The 10,039-nt window shown below is 40.7% G+C and overlaps 1 pseudogene; it reads left to right on the forward strand.

Moving 5' to 3' along the window:
- Positions 1-3,597: 3,597 nt before the first annotated feature.
- LOC112587822 lies at positions 3,598-4,391 on the forward strand (annotated as a pseudogene).
- The last annotated feature ends 5,648 nt before the right edge of the window (positions 4,392-10,039 follow it).

A 10,039-nucleotide genomic window follows, 5' to 3' on the forward strand; every position in this document is an offset into this window, starting at 1 on the left:
ATTAACATCCTTATATTTATATCAAAATGTATGTGATATTAATAGCCCAGTCTTTGTCTAATGTCCAAGTTATAAAACACAAAAGACCACGCAGTCTCTTTCTTCCCTGATACTGCTCATGCAGGCTCCTCAGCTACAGCCCTATTACCATAGTAAGCACTGCTGGACATTTATGAGAGCTCAGGGATGCACAAATGCAAGAGGTGTTTAGAAAAGCCGAAATTCTGGAGAAAGTGGCTTGAGAGGGAAAGCAGGTTGGTAGCATCCCAGGCAAAGTCATTTTTCAACACATTTCCAGAAATGGTCTGAATTTTAACTTTTCTTCAAATGCCTGGATATCTGTCACTGAAATTAATAAATAATATTTTGAATACAGTAGGTAGTTACATAACAGTGCATAGGAATAGGTGTCTTTTTCTCCTAACTACTGATTGAAAATAGCTAAAATGAGAGTTTATAGACAGTAGAGGAAATAGGTGGTGCTACTGATAAAGAACCTGCCTGCCAACGCAAGAGACGTAAAAGATGCAGATTAGATCCCTGGGTCGGGAAGATCCCCTGGAGAAGGCAATGGCAACCCACTCCAGTCTTCTTACCTTGAGAATCCCATGGACAGAGGAGCCTGGCAGGCTACGGTCCATAGGGTTGCAAAGAGTCAGACATGACCGAAGCGACTTAGCAGGCAAAGGAAACAGATGACCAGTCTCCAAACTTAAAGTAAAACTGTCATTTCCTAAGATCTGCAGTCAGGAAGAAGAAATAGAGAAGCACATGTACAGCTGAGGTTCAGTTCTCTTAGTACTTTCAGATTACAAACTTTAAAAAATTTACCTTTTCCTAAGGTCTATTTTAAAAAGAATATATATATATATATGTGTGTGTGTATAACTAAATCACTTTGCTATACACCTGAAACTAACACACCATTGTAAATCAACTATACTCCAACTAAAAATTATATATGTATATGTATACTCACACACATATATACATCTTTATTTAGAACAAATATTTGAAGCTAGCGTAACAACTTGAGCAAGCCATGAATGATTTATTTTTTCCCCTCTGTTAACTACTTTTCTCTGTGGTTCAGGGATCTCCTGAGTCACAGGGGAGCATGTAGGTAGGGGTCCCTTGTGTCATGGGAAATATGCAAAGGATCATACAGAGAGCCATGGGAACCAGTGGGCACGGGTCCATTTCATGGGCTAATTTTTAAAAAATCTACTGAGGTATAATTTACATGCAAGAATAGTGTATCCATTTTAGGAGTACTGTTTAATGAGTTTTCAAGATACTTGAACATTTACATGACTTTTAATATCTGGTATGTTTCCTAGTGTAGCTAACAGTACCAGTCAGTGGCCTGGCAAGAAATAGATGGCCAATTACACTGGATGATTTGAGAAGAGGGATTATTACAAAGGCGTGTAGGGAAGGCACAAGATGGCTCCATGTAGCAGCGCCAGACAGCTGTTCCCACTCCATTCGAGGGGCAGGAAGGAGGAAGCAGCCACCAGAGCCCAGGAGGAGAGGCTCTGGTGCGAGGGAGACGCTGTGGAGGGTATGCCCTCGCAGAGGCATAGCCCGCCAAACTGTGGCGATCCTGCAGAGCAGTCAAGGAGATGTATGGTTCAGTCATACTCTCCCTTCTCTGATTTCTTGCTAGGGCTCCCCTCGGCATGATTCAACTAGGCATCAGAGGCCCAGGGAGCCCCCGGGTTTAGTCCTTACAGCTTACAGTCCTCCTGGGGCATTCCCAGGACAAGGGTGAAAAAAAGGATCATCAAAAGATACATGTTATACTGCTTAGTGAGTCTAAAGTAGCAAGACTTCTTGTTTTGAGGGTGGTGAATGTAGAGGAAGGATCATTTCAAGCTCAGCAGTTCCTCAGTCCATGCCATGCTGCTGCTGCTGCTGCTGCTAAGTCGCTTCAGTCATGTCCGACTCTGCAACCCCAGAGACGGCAGCCCACCAGGCTCCCCCGACCCTGGGATTCTTCAGGCAAGAATACTGGAGTAGGTTGCCATTGCCTTCTCCAATGCGTGAAAGTGAAGTTGCTCAGTTGTGTCCAACTCTTAGGGACCCCATGGACTGCAGCCCACCAAGCTCCTCCATCCATGGGATTCTCCAGGCAAGAGTACTGGAGTGGGGTGCCATTGCCTTCTCTGCAGCCCGTGCCATAGGACCCATATTAATTAACCTGATGCGTAATAACATAACCCTAGTGTCTTGATATGACACATCTATATTATCTCAGCCAGGAGCTTGGGCATGGCTGTGTTTTCTGCTAGGGTCTCACCAGGCTGCAGTCAATGTGTTGGCCAGGGCTAATTCTCGTTTGGAGGCTCCACTGGGGGAAGGATCCACTCCCCTGCTTGCGTGGTTGTTGGCAGCTTTCAGTTCCTTGCAGCTGTGGTACAGAGAACTTGAGAATTTTTGCTGGTTTTTGGAGGGAGGGTGCCCTCAGCTCCTGGTTTTGGAGAGAGGGAGCCCATTCACAGTCCCCTGCCATGTGAGGCATGGCCTCAAACACTTTTTTTTTTTTTTTTACCAGAATAATCAACCTGGGAAGTAAAAAAGGTGCAAAGGGGAAGAATGAGAAGTACCAAGGGGTCCCAGAAGTAGCCGATCCCAGAAAAACATCAGCAAGTGTTCAGTTGTAGAAGGTGAGGGCCCATTCTGAGTTGGAAGCCCTATGAGTGGATCCCAGGACAAATAAAGAAGGGCAAAGGCAAGAGCGTTGGAGGGGGTGGCAGAGGAAGGTGGAGAGGAAAGGTCAAAAAATTACATAGGCTTAGTGGTGGCAGAATTAAGAGAGGGAATCCCTTTAGAAAGCAGAGGCAGTATTTCTTGGTAGCAGCTGCTGGTGAGGCAGGAAAGGAAGGAAGTGAAAGGAGTAAGAGACTGCCAGAAACAATGAGATTCTAGAGTTGATATGGAAAAATAAGAGTAGCTGGAATATTGTGAGAGAAAAAAAGAGCCATGGGAGGTACCTTACTCTATCATAAAACTTCAGTGACTAAAATAATGTGCTATCAAGGCATGAGTGGATAGCATGCCTGTGGAACAAAACAGGAAATCCGGATATAGACTCTAATGTGTATGGAACTTTAGCTTATAAGTAGGTTCTCAGATTAGTGGCAATAATGGGTTTTTAAAATATGGTGTTGGAGAAGTTGAATAGAGAGTGAAAAAAAATAATAAAGTTGGACAATACTTACTCCCTACACCAGGTTAAACATCAAATGAGTTAAATATTGAACTTAAAAAATGAAAACCATATAAAATATACATGTATTGAGGGGAAAAGGTAACTTTTATAGCGTGAAGAAAATTCTTTTAACAACAAAAAAAATCAATCCACTTTTTCAAATGTCTGAAAAATAAAACTATCTGAAAGTCAAAAACTTTAGCATGGCAAAAAAAAAAAAAAAAAAAAGCCTTATAATTAAAGTCAAATGATAAACGGCAAACTGGTGTCAAAATACAAGACCTGGGAATTCTCTGGCAGTCCCATGGTTAGTACATACCTGTGCCACGGTGGTCAAGTGATCAGCTTTGCTCGAAGCAAATAGGGAAGTGTGATGATGTCTGAGCAGGAAGTGTTTACTGGCCTGAGACCACTGATGATTAAAGCTGACTTTCAAAGCATGAGGCTGTTACTGATTGGTTGGTTTTCAGATATGTATTCAATGAACCAAACTGTCATTGATTGATTAGACAGCTTTATAACCGGTTCTGGTGGTTACTTATTACCATGACTATCAAAGAATCAATCTTTTCCTACCTGTGTGGGGGGACTCATTTCTATAGGGAAATTTTTTGTAACTAATTACTACGAAAACGTCAATCTTCCTAATTACATTAAGAGCCCATAGGAATTGAGAAGAAAGTCTAACAAACCAATAGAAAAATAAGCAAAAAATGCAAACAGAAAATAAATACAAATGGTCTTGGAACACTGAGGGAAAAAAACCCCTCCCTTTTGCCTCCTTGCAGCCGAGAAAGCAACATGGGTCACCAGCAGCTCCACTGGAGCCATCCGAGAAAATTCGGCCAGGGTGCTCGCTCTTGGGGGTCTGCTCAAACCAGCACGGTCTGATCCGGAAATACGGCCTCGATAGTGCTGCCAGTGTTTCCACCAGCATGCGAAGGACATCGGCTTCATTAAGTTGGACTAAGTGACTTCCTTAAATGGATCATCCAGCACATCAACCTTAACAATACTAGCTCTTTGTATATAAAATACGTTTTAAAAAATTAAAAAAAAGAACAAAAAACCCCTCAATCTCACTTAAAATAAATGTTTCCTGTAGTAACTGCTGTCAAGACTCTGGAGAAAAACACAAACTACCTTCTGTAAAATTAAACTGTCAAAATAACTTTTGACATTTAAAGACAATTTAATGTTGAAGCCACTAAATTTGTTTAATTTTTAAAAATGTATTTTTAAAAATTTTATTAAGTATAGCTGATTTATAATGTGGTGTTAGATTCAGATGTACAGAACAGCAATATATATATTTTTAATATATGTATTATATATATACTCTTTTTCAAGTTCTTTTCCCATATAGTTTATTATAAAATATTGAGTGGGGTTCCCTGTGCTATACAGCTTGTTGCTTGTCTATTTTATATATAGTAGTGTGTGTGTGTGTTAACCCCAGCCTCTAATTTATCCTTCTACCCAAGAAGCCACTAAATTTGGAATAAGTGTTTCAGTATAAAATACGTAATGCATGAATTATTTTTTTAAGCCAAAAGAGGCATGATTGTGTTTCAGCTCCCATGGTAGCTTTTGTTATTATGCAATATTAAAATGACCACTTCTTCCCAACCAGAGACCTGAGTCTTAGGTAATTAGACCTCTTCTCTACTTTTTGGTGTGTGACCTACTTATCAGCACCAAAAAAAAAAAAAACTTCTAAAAATAAACTAAATTCATGTAATTTTTAGCTTTATACAAGTAAAAGCTTTAAATGTAAGTTTTCTAAGCATTTTCCAATAGAATCAAGTACATTTTTTGTTTACAATGTGCTTTTCCAAACAGAATCATTTTTGAGATCTTGAGATGTTTAAACACTGTTTTCAAGTCAGTGAACTTGGAATGCAGTTGCATAAACTATAGCACTTCAAGCTCTTTGGAAGTAGATTCTTACATTGAAAGCAAATTGATTTAGTATTATTTCAGTGCCTCTTGCTAAGATTATTACATAATTCTTGTCATCTAATTTTTTTTTTTTTTTTTGCGGTCTTGAATTACTCTGGAGAGTTACTTCATTATGATCTATTTCAATTACTAAAATGCCCTCCTTTAAATCTTATCCTGGTGTTCTATTATTTCTAGGATATCCTCCTAAGAGCTATAGAAATTTAGTGATGATGTCTGATGGCCTTAATTTTCTGTAGAGGAAATTTCAGAGAGGGGTTCTTGGTATTCCTGTGGGTGAGAATTAGAAAGCTTTTAGGGACTCAGGACAGTGGTGGCTTCAGGTGATTGTTAGTCTGTGTATAACAGGTGGCACAGAGAAACCTCACTCTCTCATCATCAGTTCTGGTTGAGATGGGGACACTCAAGTATAATCAGAGCAATAGGTACTAAACAACTGGCAGGGCTTTCTACAGGTGCTTGGGGAGGTTCTCCAGTTTACTTCCATACATTCTTAATGAGGTTTTACCTCTCCTGGGCATTTGTGTTTAAGCATCATTTCCCATACATATTACTCCATCTTGTCAGGATAGCTTTCCAGTTTCTTGCTTTAGAGGTTTCAAGACATTTTTGTCCCAGAACCCATTAAGGGAAAACTCTGTTGTGCTTGTTTTCCCTCCTCTTATTGCTTATCTCCTGCCTGTTTTCTCAAGCCTGTCATTCCAAACTCTCCTGGGATATAAAAAACACCATTTCCAGGGACTTCCCTGGCAGTCCAGTGGGTGAGGTTCCAAGCGATCCCACATGCTGCCAGGCTGAAGAAACAAAAACCCCCCAACCCCTTTTCCAGACTCCTTCACCAGCAAGCTTCCTATTAAGTTCTATAAAGAGGTACTAGGAGGAAAGGGAAAAGGGGACATTTCTTTGCTGTTCCTCTCAGTGTTGGCAGTTGATCCCAGCTTCCAAATGCCTTCAACTCCTCTAGAACCCTTTCAGAGCCCCAGCAGTAACTGGGAGATGTTTCTCAAAAATCTGAACACCAAGTCTGCAGGATCCACTTTCCCACACATCCTGAGCACCTACATTCTAGTAACCAGAATCCTTCCCATGTGTTTCCCAGCTTTGAGGGTGGTAGCCACTTCTCACAGTGATTATTTTTGGGTTATCTGTGTTCCCTTTTGTTCCAACACCTGTCTAACCATTTTTCTATACTGCATACTCTGTTCAAATACCTATTGCAGTTTTCTTTTTCAGTGGACTGTGATCAATAAACCCAGTATAACCTACATCTGTCTAGTATAAACTGACCAGACAGTGGGATTCTAATCTTGCAGTAAAAAACAGACACCCAAACCTTTTATGGGTTTTAAGAGATGAAGAGGAATGACACAAATGATGGATAAACTCAATTTATGATCCCCAACTGAGTGAAAACCTGGATTGAACTAGTTTCACAGACAGAGCCTAGGTGCAGCAGCCTGGGACCACAAAAGCCAAGTTGAAGAGAAATGTAAAGTGAAATGTAAAGTAAGAGAAGGAAGGGTCCTCTCAGTTGAATTCAGGGTCCATGTTGCTCCCAGTCCTGACACAAGGCAACTTACATTGAAGGGTTAAAAAAAAAAAAAAAAAAGACAAAATTTAAAGTAATGATTATTTATTAAGATCTTTACACAGGAATCAAGTTATGGGTAAACACAGTAGAGGCTCACCTCCCCATTGCAGTTTTACACACCTTTATGCATACCAAATGTATAGAACTTGTATAGGAATTTGAAGAAGCCACAAGGTATTTGAGGAATGGTTTGCTCTGAGGCTAAAGTCACTTGTGATCTGGGAGCTGTAACACAGGGAAACTCATGGTCAGGGGTCTCTTGTGACGCAGAGCTAAAAATATATCCGGTAGGGGAGAGGTGAGTCGTGTTCGTGAGTAGACAGAAGGCAACTGCACTTTACTGGATGCTATACACGGGCACTTACAGTACAGAGTCACTGGATAAGTGACTCTCCCCAAAGTGGGGTTAGATGGAGTAGTGAGACTGGAGGAGAGCCAGGACAGACACTATCATTTAAGGTTCTTTGTGGAGTCAGGGCCTGTGCCAGGTGCTCTATTACTTCCCTTAATTCTCCATTGCAACTCTTGGTTACATTGATTCCTGTTTACAAATTGAGAGAGATTAAGTAGCTTGCCTAAGGTCATACAGGTAGAGATCAAGTTAAGAAGGACATTATTTTCTTCCCTCCTGCACCACACACCCCTTCTTTTGGTGGTCCAAAATTCATGCACAAATTACTACTCTCACAGTTCAGTTCCTTATATGTGAACTAAGGAATCTAAGAGCTATTTAGTTTAAGTATTTATTTTTCTTTATTTGGCTACGCCAGGTCTTGGTTGTAGCACACAGGCTCTTGGAACTTTGTTTCAGCATGTGATATGTTTCAGTTGTGGTATGTGAACTCTTAGTTGCAGCATGCAGGATCTAGTCCCCTGACCAGGGATCAAACCCAGGCGCCCTGCATTGGGAACACGGAGTCTTAGCCTCTGGACCACCAGGTAAGTCCCTCTAAGAGTCTGTTTAAAGCCATTCACAGGTCCTACAAGTATCGCAGAGTGCAGATTTGGCTCCTGGGATTTAGTTTGCAGACCTCTGTGCTGCGGGGCTTTCAGCTGAGGCTTCTGGTGTGTTCAACAAGCTTCCTTCCCCTGGTAGGTCCTGAATTCTGTTCTTGTCTCATCTGCAGCGTGAGCCTGATGACAACTCCTCTCTGCTTTTCAAAGGTTTTCAGCCTTTTAGCCTCTGCTCTTAACAGTTTCAAAACTGTAGTTATCTTGATGAGAAAGTGGAACTTGTGTTTGATCACCTTCAAGTCTCTAAAAACTCCAGCTTCATGAGCTGGCCAAGAGTTCTGCCAGAGAGCAGACCTGTTCACCAGCGGAAGTCCTCATTCCCATTCTGCATTCAGAATAGGCACACGATACAAGTGGAAGAGGGGTTGCAAACATCAGTTCATCTCTCAGGTCTCCCCTCTCTAGAATCTTAGCCCCTAACTTAGTCCTCATTTTTCAGTAGCTTTCTGATGTTTTTAAGTAGAAAATTTTATACTTTTATCTGGCTCTTCTCATTGTATTCAGCAGGACTGCAGGTCTACAGCACTGCTACCTGAAAAGCATGTTTTGCTTCTCAGATAATTTAAAAATAGTACATTAAAGCTAAATATATTCATTCACAATGGTATTTGCGAAAACTCAGTTATTTTTTTCACATTGAAAAATCTTCCTAAATTATGATTCTTAGAATTTAAAGGAAAAAAAAGAACTGCTTAGAGTGGTATAGGCTTAGATGCATAAATAGCCTTAATCTTATATTTAAGTTTTGAGTAGATGATACATTCAACATGATTGAAAATTCAAAAAGTAGAAAAACATCTAAACTCATTCTTCCACTTCTGTCTCCCAGCCACCCAGTTTCTTTCCCTGCTGGCAATACTGTTTTTCTCTCTTCAGTCAGTTCAATCCCTCAGTCGTGTCTGACTCTTTGCAACCCCATGAACCGCAGCACTCTAGGCCTCCCTGTCCATCACCAACTCTCCGAGTCCACCCAAACCCATGTCCATCGAGTCGATGATGCCATCCAACCATCTCATCCTGTTGTCCCCTTTTCCTCCTGCCCTCAATCTTTCCCAGCATCAGGGTCTTTTCCAATGAGTCAGCTCTTCGCATGAGGTGGCCAAAGTATTGGAATTTAAGCTTCAACATCAGTCCTTCCAACGAACACCCAGGACTGATCTCCTTTAGGATAGACTGGTTGGACCTCCTTGCAGTCCAAGGGACTCTCACGAGTCTTCTCCAACACCACAGTTCAAAAGCATCAATTCTTCGGCGCTCAGCTTTCTTCACAGTCCAACTCTCACATCCATACATGACCACTGGAAAAACCATAACCTTGACTAGATGGAACCTTTGTTGGCAAAGTAATGTCTCTGCTTTTTGATATGTTGTCATGACTTTCCTTCCAAGGAGTAAGCGTCTTTTAATTTCATGGCTGCAATCACCATCTGCAGTGATTTTGGAGCCCAGAAAAATAAAGTTAGCCACTGTTTCCCCATCTATCTGTCATGAAGTGATGGGATCGGATGCCATGATCTTAGTTTTCTGAATGTTGAGCTTTAAGCCAACTTGTTCACTCTCCTCTTTCACTTTCATCAAGAGGCTCTTTAGTTTCTCTTCACTTTCTGCCATAAGGGTAGTGTCATCTGCATATCTGAGTTTATTGATATTTCTCCCGGCAATCTTGATTGCCAGCTTGTGCTTCCTCCAGCCCAGCGTTTCTCATGATGTACTCTGCATAGAAGATGTACTCTTGCATATATATAGCAAGAAGGCTATATATAGACAATATACAGCCTTGACATACTCCTTTTCCTATTTGGAACCAGTCTGTTGTTCCATGTCCAGTTCTGACTGTTGCTTCCTGACCTGCATACAGGCTTCTCAATTCTCTTCTTTGGATAAATAGTTGCACACTATTCTACACTTGTATTTTTTGTTTACTCTATATCTTATAGTGCTTTTCATATCAGTAAAGTGGGTTTTTTTGTTTAACTGCTGTATAGTATTCCATTTTATCATCATTTATTGTCTCTTGATATGCTTATGGTTGTTTCTAACTTGTTATTACAAACAATACCATACAAAAATCTTTTGTGCATGCCATTCTACATATGTGTGAAATAGTAAGAAATTACTAGAGGTAAATTGCCAAGGTTACCTCTTCAGGGCTTTAAAATTTCCTATTCATATCAAGCAACATATAAGAGTGCCTATTTCCCTACAGTTTTGCCAAGACTGGGAAAAAAAAAAAAAAAAACAACACCCATACACAGATA

The sequence above is a fragment of the Bubalus bubalis genome, chromosome 1 (assembly GCF_019923935.1).
Source record: "Bubalus bubalis isolate 160015118507 breed Murrah chromosome 1, NDDB_SH_1, whole genome shotgun sequence".
Taxonomy (NCBI): Eukaryota; Metazoa; Chordata; class Mammalia; order Artiodactyla; family Bovidae; genus Bubalus; species Bubalus bubalis.